This window comes from Balaenoptera ricei, chromosome 7 (assembly GCF_028023285.1).
Source record: "Balaenoptera ricei isolate mBalRic1 chromosome 7, mBalRic1.hap2, whole genome shotgun sequence".
NCBI classification, from domain to species: Eukaryota; Metazoa; Chordata; class Mammalia; order Artiodactyla; family Balaenopteridae; genus Balaenoptera; species Balaenoptera ricei.
Window position 1 is genome coordinate 38,490,462 of NC_082645.1, and position 10,905 is coordinate 38,501,366.

General features: G+C 44.0%; 1 pseudogene; it reads left to right on the forward strand.

Annotated features, from left to right (window-relative positions):
* Positions 1-512: 512 nt before the first annotated feature.
* LOC132368427 (TBC1 domain family member 17-like) lies at positions 513-9,993 on the forward strand (annotated as a pseudogene).
* The last annotated feature ends 912 nt before the right edge of the window (positions 9,994-10,905 follow it).

Consider the following 10,905-nt stretch of genomic DNA (forward strand, 5'->3'; position numbering starts at 1 on the left):
CTGTTGTTCTGTGCTCTTTTCCCTTATTTGTTTTTCTTCTTCTTTTTCTTTAATATATATTTTATTTTTTTATATTTCCATTTCTACTTTGCTTTTCTGTTGTCCGGTGTTTTTTCCCTTTTTATTTTATTTTATTATTTTTAAATCATTTTTATTGGTTTGTTGTTTCCTTGCTTTATTCTTCAGTTGGCACATTGCTTTGGTTAAGTTTTTAGGTTTTGTGTTTTTGTTAGTTTGGATCCTAATTGTTTGATTTTGTTTTTGAGTTCTACTATTTGTCTGGCTGTTCTCTTGCTTTTTGTTTCATTTGGTTCTGTTTCTGTTTCTTTTGCATGTGTGTTTCCTTGTTTCTGATTTTGTTTGTTTGATTTTACTTTTTACCCTTTTCCTGGAGGTTTGTTAGTCTTTTTTTTTTAAATCCTCTTTATTGCCAGGATGAACAACTTGCGGGGTCTTTGTTCCTTGACTGGAAGTCCGGCCTCAGGCTCTGGGGTGGGAGCACCGAGTCCAGGATGCTGGACCACAAGAGAATTCCCGGCCCCAGGTAAGAGTAATCACTGAGAGTTCTCACAGAGGCCTCTATCTGAATCTGAGACCTGGCTCCACCCAACTGCCAGCAGCTCCCAGCATTGGACGCCTCACACCACACAACAAACAAGAAAGAAACATAAATCCACCCATCAGCACACAGACTACCTAAAGTCATTCTAAGCTCACAGACACCCCAAAACACACCAACTGACACTGCCATGCTCATCAGAGGGAAAAGACTCAGCTCCACCCACTAGAATGTGGGCACCAGTCCCTCCCATCAGGAACCCTACACAAGCCACTGGACCAACCTCACCACCAAGGGCAGAGAACAGAAACAAGAGGAACTCCAACACTGCAGCCTAGGGAAAGGAGACCTCAATACTGTAAATGAGATAAAATGAGAACACAGAGAAATATCTTTCAGGCAAAGGAGCAAGATAAAAACCCACAAGACCAAATAAATGAAGAGGAAAAAGGCAAACTACCTGAGAAAGAATTCAGAGTAATGATAGTACAGATAATCCAAAATCTCAGAAATAGTGAAAATAAAAGAAATATTTAACAAGGGCCTAGAAGAACTAAAGAGCAAACAAACAGTAATGAACAACACAATAACTAAAATTAAAAATACTCTAGAAGGAATCAATAGCAGAATAACTGAGGCACAAGAATGGATAAGTGAGCTAGAAGATACAATGGTGGAAATAGCTGCCACAAAGCAGAATAAAGAAAAAAGAATGAAAAGAATGGAGGACGGGGACTTCCCTCGTGGTGCAGTGGTTAAGAATCCACCCGCCAATGCAGGGGACACAGGTTCGATCACTGGTCTGGGAGGATCCCACATGCCACGGAGCAACTAAGCCCATGCACCACAATTACTGAGCCTGCGCTTTACAGCCCGCAAGCCACAACTACCGAGGCCACACACTGCAACTACTGAAGCCCACTCGCCTAGAGCCCGTGCTCTGAAACAAGAGAAGCCACCGCAATGAGAAGCCCAAGCAGCGCAATGAAGAGTAGCCCCCACTCGCCACAACTAGAGAAAGCCTGTGTGCAGCAATGAAGACCCAACGCAGCCAAAAATAAAGTTAATCATAAATTTATTAAAAAAAAAAAAAAGAATGGAGGACAGTCTCAGAGACCCCTGGGACAACATTAAGCACACCAACACTCGAATCATAGATGTCCCAGAAGAAGAAGAAAAAAAGAAAGGGTCTAAAAAAATATTTGAAGAGATTATAGTCGAAGACTTCCCTAAATTGGGAAAGGAAATAGTCAATGAAGTCCAGGAAGTGCAGAGATTCCCAAACAGGACAAACCCAAGGAGAAACATGCCAAGACACATATTAATCAAACCAACAAAAATTAAACACAAAGAAAAAGTATTAAAAGCAGCAAGGGAAAAGCAACAAATAACATACAAGGTAATCCCCATAAGGTTAACAGCTCATCTTTCAACAGAAACTCTACAGGCCAGAAGGGACTGGCAATATATATTTAAAGTGATGAAAGGGAAAAACCTACAACCAAGATTACTCTACCCAGCAAGGATCTCATTCAGATTCAACGGAGAAATCAAAAGCTTTACAGACAAGTAAAAGCTAAGAGAATTCAGTACCACCAAACCAGCTTTACAACAAATGCTAAAGAAACTTCTCTAGGCAGGAAACACAAGAGAAGGAAAAGACATACAAAAACAAACCCAAAACAATTAAGAAAATGGTAATAGGATTATACATATCAATAATTACCTGAAATGTAAATGAATTAAATGCTCCAACCAAAAGACACAGACTGGCTGAATGGATACAAAAACAAGACCCGTATACATGCTGTCCACAAGAGACCCACTTCAGACCTAGGGACACATACAGGCTGACAGTGAGGGGATGGAAAAGATGTTCCATGCAAATGGAAATCAAAAGAAAGCTGGAGTAGCAATTCTCATATCAGACAAAATAGACTTTAAAATAAAGACTATTACAAGAGGCAAGGAAGGACACTACATAATGATCAAGGGATCAATCCAAGAAGAAGATATAACAATTGTAAATATCTAGGCACCCAACATAGGAGCACCTCAATACATAATGCAAATGCTAACAGCCATAAAAGGGGAAATCGACAATAACACAATAATAGTAGAGGACTTTAACACCCCACTTTCACCAATGGACAGATCATCCAAAATGAAAATAAATAAGAAAACACAAGCTTTAAATGACACATTAAACAAGATGGACTTAATTGATATTTATAGAACATTTCATTCAAAAACAACAGAATACACTTTATTCTCAAGTACACATGGAACATTCTCCAGGATAGATCACATCTTGGGTCACACATCAAGCCTTGGTAAATTTAAGAAAACTGAAATCTCATCAAGCATCTTTTCCAACCACAATGTTATAAGACTAGATATCAAATTACAGGAAAAACACTGTAAAAAATACAAACACATGGAGGCTAAACAATACACTACTAAACAACCAAGATGTTACTGAAGAAACCAAAGAGGAAATAAAAAATATCTAGAAACAAATGACAATGAAAATATAACAACCCAAAACCTATGGAATGCAGCAAAAGCAGTTCTAAGAGGGAAGTTTATAGCAATACAAACCTACCTCAAGAAACAAGAAAAGTCTCAAATAAACAACCTAACCTTACACCTAAAGCAATTAGAGAAAGAATTAAAAAAAAACAAAGTTAGCAGAAGGAAAGAAATCATAAAGATCAGAGCAGAAATAAATGAAATAGAAATGAAGGAAACAACAGCAAAGATCAATAAAAAAGCTGGTTCTTTGAGAAGATAAACAAAACGGATAAACCATTAGCCAGACTCATCAGGAAAAAAAGGGAGAAGACTCAGATCAACAGAATTAGAAATGAAAAAGGAGAAGCAACAACTGACACTGCAGAAATACAAAGGATCATGAAAGACTACTACAAGCAACTATATGCCTATAAAATGGACAACCTGGATGACATGACAAATTCTTAGAAAAGCACAACCTTCCAAGACTGAACCAGGAAGAAACAGAAAATATAAACAGACCAATCACAAGCACTGAAATTGAAACTCTGATTAAAAATCTTCCAACAAACAAAAGCCCAGGACCAGAGGGCTTCACAGGTGAATTCTATCAAACATTTAGAGAAGAGCTAACACAGATCCTTCTAAAACTCTTCCAAAATATAGCAGAGGGAGGAACACTCCCAAACTCATTCTACAAGACCACCATCACCCTGACACCAAAACCAGACAAAGATGTCACAAAAAAAGAAAATTAAAGGCCAATATCACAGATAAACAAAGATGCAAAAATCCTCAACAAACTACTAGCAAACAGAATCCAACAGCACATTAAAAGGATCATACACCATGATCAAACGGGGTTTATCCCAGGAATGCAAGGATTCTTCAATATATGCAAATCAATCAATGTGATACACGATATTAACCAAATTGAAGGATAAAAACCATATGATCATCTCAATAGATGCAGAAAAAGCTTCTGACAAAATTCAACGCCCACTTATGGTAAAAACTCTCCATAAAGTGGGCATAGAGGGAACCTACCTTATCATAATAAAAGCCATATATGACAAACCCACAGCCAACATCATTCTCAATGATGAAAAACTGAAAGCATTTCCTCTAAGATCAGTAATAAGACAAGGGTGCCCACTCTCACCACTATTATTCAACACAGTTTTGGAAGTTTTAGCCACAGCAATCAGAGAAGAAAAAGAAATAAAAGGAATCCAAGCTGGAAAAGAAGTAAAACTGTCACTGTTTGCACATGACATGATACTATACATAGAAAATCCTAAAGATGCCACCAGGGAACTACTAGAGCTAATCAATGAATTTGGTAAAGTAGCAGGATACAAAATTAATTCACAGAAATCTCTTGCATTCCTATACACTAACAATGAAAAATCAGAAAGAGAAATTAAGGAAACATTCCCATTTACCACTGCAACGAAAAGAATAAAATATCTAGGAATAAGCCTACCTAAGGAGGCAAAAGACCTGCACACAGAAAACTATAAAACACTGATGAAAGAAATCAAAGACGATACAAACGGAGAGATATACCATGTTCTCGGATTGTAAGAATCAACATTGTGAAAATCACTGTACTACCCAAAGCAATCTACAGATTCAATGCAATCCCTATCAAATTACCAATAGCATTTTTCACAGAAGTAGAACAAGAAATTTTACAATGTGTATGGAATCACAAAAAACCCCGAATAGCCAAAGCAATCTTGAGAAAGAAAAACGGAGCTGGAGGAATCAGGGTCCCTGACTTCAGACTATACTACAAAGCTACAGTAATCAAGGCAGTATGGTACTGGCACAAAAACAGAAATATAGATCAATGGAACAGGATAGAAAGCCCAGAGATAAACCCATGCACATATGGTCACCTTATCTTTGACAAAGGAAGCAAGAATATACAATGAAGAAAAGACAGCCTCTTCAATAAGTAGAGCTTGGAAAACTGGACAATTACACGTAAAAGAATGAAATTAGAACACTCCCTAACACCATACACAAAAATAAACTCAAAATCGATTAAAGACCTAAATGTAAGGCCAGTCACTATAAAACTCTTAGAGGAAAACATAGGCAGAACACTCTATGACATAAATCACAGCAAGATCCTTTTTGACCCACCTCCTAGAGTAATGTAAATAAAAATAAAAATAAACAAATTGGACCTAAAGAAACTTAAAAGCTTTTGCACAGGAAAGGAAACTATAAACAAGATGAAAAGACAACCCTCAGAATGGGAGCAAATATTTGCACACGAAGCAACTGACAAAGGATTAATCTCCAAAATATACAAGAAGCTCATTTAGGTCAATATCAAAAAAACAAACAACCCAATCCAAAAATAGGTGGAAGACCTAAATAGACTATTCTCCCAAGAAGACACACAGATGGCAAACAAACACATGAAAAGATGCTCAACATCATGAATCATTAGAGAAATGCAAATCAAAACTACAATGAGGTATCACCTCACACCAGTCAGAATGGCCATCATCAAAAAATCTAGAAACAATAAATGGTGGAGAAGGTGTGGAGAAAAGGGAACCCTCTTGCACTGTTGGTGGGAATGTAAATTGATACAGCCACTATGGAGAACAGTATGGAGGTTCCTTAAAATACTAAAAATAAAATTACCATATGACCCAGCAATCCTACCACTGGGCATATACCCTGAGAAAACCATAATTCAAAAAGATACATGTATCACAATGTTCACTGCAGCACTATTTACAATAACCAAGACATAGAAGCAACCTAAATGTTCATCGACAGATGAATGGATAAAGATGATGTGACTCATATATACAATGGAATATTACTCAGCCATAAAAAGGAACGAAATTGAGTTATTTGCAATGAGGTGGATGGACCTAGAGTCTCTCATACTGAGTGAAGTAAGTCAGAAAGAGAAAAACAAATACATTATGCTAATGCATATATATGGAATCTAAAAAACCCGTACTAATGAACATAGTGGCAGGGCAGGAATAAAGACGCAGACGTAGAGAACGGACTTGAGGACACAGTGTGGGATGGGGAAGCTGGGACGACGTGAGAGAGTAGCACTGACATATATACACTACCAAATGTAAAATGGATGGCTAGTGGGAAGCTGCTGCATAGCACAGGGAGATCAGCTCTATGCTTTATGACGACCTAGAGGGGTGGATAGGGAGGGTGGGAGGGAGGTTCAAGAGGGTGGGTATATGAGTATATATGTATACATATAGCTGATTCACTTTATTGTACAGCAGAAACTAACACAACATTGTAAAGCAATTATATTCCAATAAAGATATTAAAAAAAAGAAAATATCAATTTCTATAATAGCAATTTAATAATAGCTCAGCTCCTTGGATACTTTCTCTGGTAACAGCCAAAATTTTCTAGGCAATGATATCGTCACTAACATGACCGTTAATCTCAGTGATGAACTCATGGGTTCCCTTCCACATGAGAAGTGCTGATTTATTTGTATCCTTCACATTGCCATAGGGTGCTTTCAACAGAAAATAATATTGCAAGTCTACACAAAATGAAAAAGCTGACATAAACATGAAATAGTATAGAGGCCATTGGAACAACCAAACTATCCTCACAGCTGAGTCTCTAGTCCCACACAGCCTGGTGGGGCTGTGTCAGCTATAACTTCATTTTCTGCTTGAACTGGCTAATTTAACCAGCAACAATTATCCTAATGAGAGATCACTATCACTAAAATTTATTTCGTGCTTAGGATGTGCCAGGTACTGCTCTGTGTATTTTACATGTATTAATCCACTTCTTCCTCATAAAAATCATATGTGGTAAGTACTGTTATTGTCCCCATTTTGCAAATGAGGAAACTGAGGCCAGAGTGCTTAAAGAACTTGTGCAAGGTGATCCAACTAACTGTACTGGATGCTTGACAGAGTACAGGTCCCATTCTTCTTTGTTGCTTTTCCTACAGCTCCATATATTGTGACTGACTCGCCCCCACCCCCCGCAGTAGTCTCCCTGACCAGTTACAGTGTTATCAAGAAGAGAGCCAGACCAAAAAAAAAAAAAATCATAGAGACAGGAAGTAGAATGGTAGCTCCCAGGGGCTGGAGGGGGGAAGGAATAGGGAGTTATTGTTTAGTGAGTATGGAGTTCCATTTTTAGAAGATGAAAAGAACCTTGGAGATGGATGGTGGTGATGGTTGCGCAACATTATGAATGTATTTAATACCAATGAACTGAACACTTAAAAATGGTTAAGATGGTAAATTTTACATTTTGTACATTTTACCACAATAAAAAAAGTGGGGGGGAAACTGACGAAGAAGAGAGCCATATGAATAGAGGAGATGCAGAGGTACCACTAGGGAGACTTTCTTGTACCAATCAGTTTAGCTATTTAAAGGAGCATCCATGGAGTTGGCTTTGTACATGCCCAGATCTGTGGCTTTGGAAATACAAAGCCTACTACCTCCTGGAATAGTCTGTTTGGCAGGATTGCTCAAGAGGCACAATCACATGGAAATCACCTCAGCAAGACCATCCCATCCACCAGGAGTGTGCTTTTCTTGTCTACCCACACTGAGCATCAGGATCTTAACTGTACCTCTTAGGAGAGATGCATCAGGCTAAAGATTTCATGAAAACTACAAACGATTAACTACAACGATAGATTCCTTCCTGTGGAATAACTATAGGCAGTGTTCTATATACTTAACCTAAGCAAAAATCATACAAAATAAAACATAATGTGCATCTGACCCAGAACTACCTAACATAGTATACGGCCAGTCCTAGTCATTCTACAAATATTTTTCCTTCACATCAACTCCACTCATTAACAAATTGGTGAAGAGGCACGTACCTGCACACCAAGAAGCAGCAAGACCCGGACTCCCTCATGGACCGCGTCATCCGTGTTGTGGAGAAGGACAAATGACGTCCTCCTGCACTGGGCTCCTGTAGAGAGGCTGGAGATTCCACTCAAATCCTCTTCTCCAAGAAGGACACCAGTGGGGATGACTCCTGCACTTCTGAGGAGGAACTGACCTTTGACCCTGGCTATGAACCCCAAAGAGGGCAGTCATGAGCACAGGTCAGCCGCAGCCCGGCCACTCAGAGCCACGAGAGGTCCAGAGCCCAGCTCCCGCAGGGGCTCCCTGGTCTTCGTAGTGAGTAGGTCTGGGGGAGCTCAAGGCCATCCGCCATTCAAAGTCTGGCCTCAGCTGGGCCTGCCTGGTCCTGGTCACGCAGGCCACAGGCTCCCCGCCTGCCCTGCAAGTCCACCGTGGGGCACCAGCGCCCTGCTCTGTGTCTTCAGCTGCCACCTGCTGTCGGCCAGCTCCCCACAGAACCGCCACCTCCACCTCATCTCCCCCTACGCCTCCCCGGCCCTCTCCAACTCCTTCCACCACCTCCAGCTCTTTGAGCAGGACAGTTCCCACGTGGTGTCTCGCTTCCTCCAGGATTCCTACTGCACCACCTTCTGCGGCTTCTCCCGCGTGACCAACCTCTTCAGGGGAGACCTGCAGCCACACCTGGACGGGGCCTCCAGCGAGCCTCTTCCGGCCTCTGAATACGCGCCCCACCTGGGTTGCAGGCCACTTCCGGTGTGGAGCTGGGGCCGCGGCCGCTGTGGAGCGGACGCCTCCGGTCACAGGAGAGGAGTGGGCCCACGGCGTGTGCTCCGAGGGCCTCCTGCAGCAGGTCCCTGAGCTGAGACCCCGGCTCTTCTCAGGAGTGAGGAGCCGAGTACCCCCTCGGGGAGGGCTGGGCAGGGCCGGCGGGCGGCGTGGGGGCGGGTCCCCCAGGGTCTGAGCCCCAGCCTACGGGCGCCAGGCTTGGCGGTTCCTCCTGCGCTACCTCAGCTGGGAGGGCTCTGCCAGGGAGCGCAAGACCCATGTGCACAAGAAAACCGACGAGGATTTCCACCTGAAGCTGCCGTGGAAATCCGTGAGGCCCGGGCAGAGGCGGAGGAACTCACCGCCGCATGGATACCGCAGCCTCATGGCCAGAGACGAGAGCGAGAGCCGCTCTCATAGGACCAACAGATTCTTCGAGGGTCGCGAGAATCCAGGGCTGGGCCTGCTGAACGACATCCTCCTCCCCGACTGCCTGTACCATGACGAGCTCGGCTATGTCCAGGGCAGGAGTGACCTTCTCTTCCCCATCTGCTACGGCTCTCAGGACGAGGTGGATGCCTTCCGCTGTTTTGGGGGCGTCACGGAGTTCGTGCTCCGGAACTCTGAGGAGATAATGAAGCGGCAACTCCTGCTGCTCCTGAAGGTGCTGGACCCGCCGCTCTGGGACTTTCCGGACCCTCCCCCCTCCCCGACTCCGGCTCTCTCTGCTTCTGCTTCCGGTGGCTGCTCCTCTGGGTCAAGAGGGAATGCCCCTTCCCGGAAGTCCTTCGGCCGTGGGAGGCGCTGTGGACAGGGCGCCCTGGCCCGTCTGCACCTGCTGGTGGCCTGTGCCGTCCTGGACGTGGAGCGGGACACCTCATGCCTTCCGGCTTCGGCTCCAGCGAGATCCTCAAGCACACGGACTAGCTGACCACGAAGCTGAGCTTGGAGGACGTGCCGACACTGGCCGAGGCGCCCTACCCGCCGCCGACAACCCGCCCGGTGAGTCCCTGACCCCTCACGATAGCCCCCAGGCCCCATCAGACCTCTGACTTTTCGTTCCCTGACCCCCAGCCCTCGGTGAGCTGCCCCACCACGTGCAGGAGGTCCTAGGTCTGGGCCGTCCTCAGAGCGCCACAGGCTCTTGCTCCAGACTCCCCACTGCCGCTGTCCTGTACCCGTGCCTCACCAGCTCCGCCGCCCCCCAAGGACACGGGCCCGCAGGCGGACCGAACGGCAGCCCGGAGATCCTGCCGGAGGCGGGGGAGGAAGGTGCGAACTCCTAACCCTCCTGGGCCTGCTGAGCCATCATGTTGGCTTGGGCCTGGATGGGGAGGCGTGGTGGCTCCTAGTCCCCTCTGACCCCTCAGCAGGGTTGACGTCTGGCCACGTGACCCTGATCCGGTCAGTAAGGTTTAAGAGGAGGCAGGGAGTGAGTGGTGGGGGTCGTGGAGACAGGGCTCCCTTACCTGCCTGAGTTTGGGGCTTTTGGAGGAGTAAGGATGGGGGTGTTAAGGTGCGACCGCCACTTAGTAGATGTGTGGGAACATATCCCGGACATAACCGAGACGGAAGGGCCTGCAGAGCTGCTCACTCTTGGGACCCTGCCCACCAGCTTGTTCTGTGAGAAAGAAAAACTCATGTTTAACGCCCACCCCTCCCCCCCCCCCCCAAAAAAATGAAAATTGGTGAAGACTTAGCCAAGCAGGGCTGAGAGAAATGTCTGTGCTCTAAAGTTCCTGCCCAGGTCTCTCCTTACACTGTCCATCTTACTCTGTGGGCTCCACACTATCCTTGTCATGCCTGTGTCATTTCCTCATATAAGTTCCCTTATTTCTAATTCCAGGCAATTTTTACTCTTTGCTTTTGCCTTGCATAGGACATGGTTTAAGTATAGAGTTTATAGCAATGGTATTTCTAAGAATGTTTGCTTCCTCCAGTATGTTTTACAGTGTTTCAACTCAGGAAAGACTTCTTTTTCAATGTGCATGGTCCTATAGTGCAGTTCTTGCCCATATGTCTGTGCTTCAGGTGACTCCCAGTCTTGCCTCCACATGTGATCTCCATGAGACTATTGGAGAAATGTTTGTTTTGTGGTGTTTTTTTTTTTTTTTTTTTTTGGCCACATCAACCAGGGATAGAACCCATGCCCCCTGCAGCAGAATCACAGAGTCTTTACTGGACTGCCAGGGAAGTAC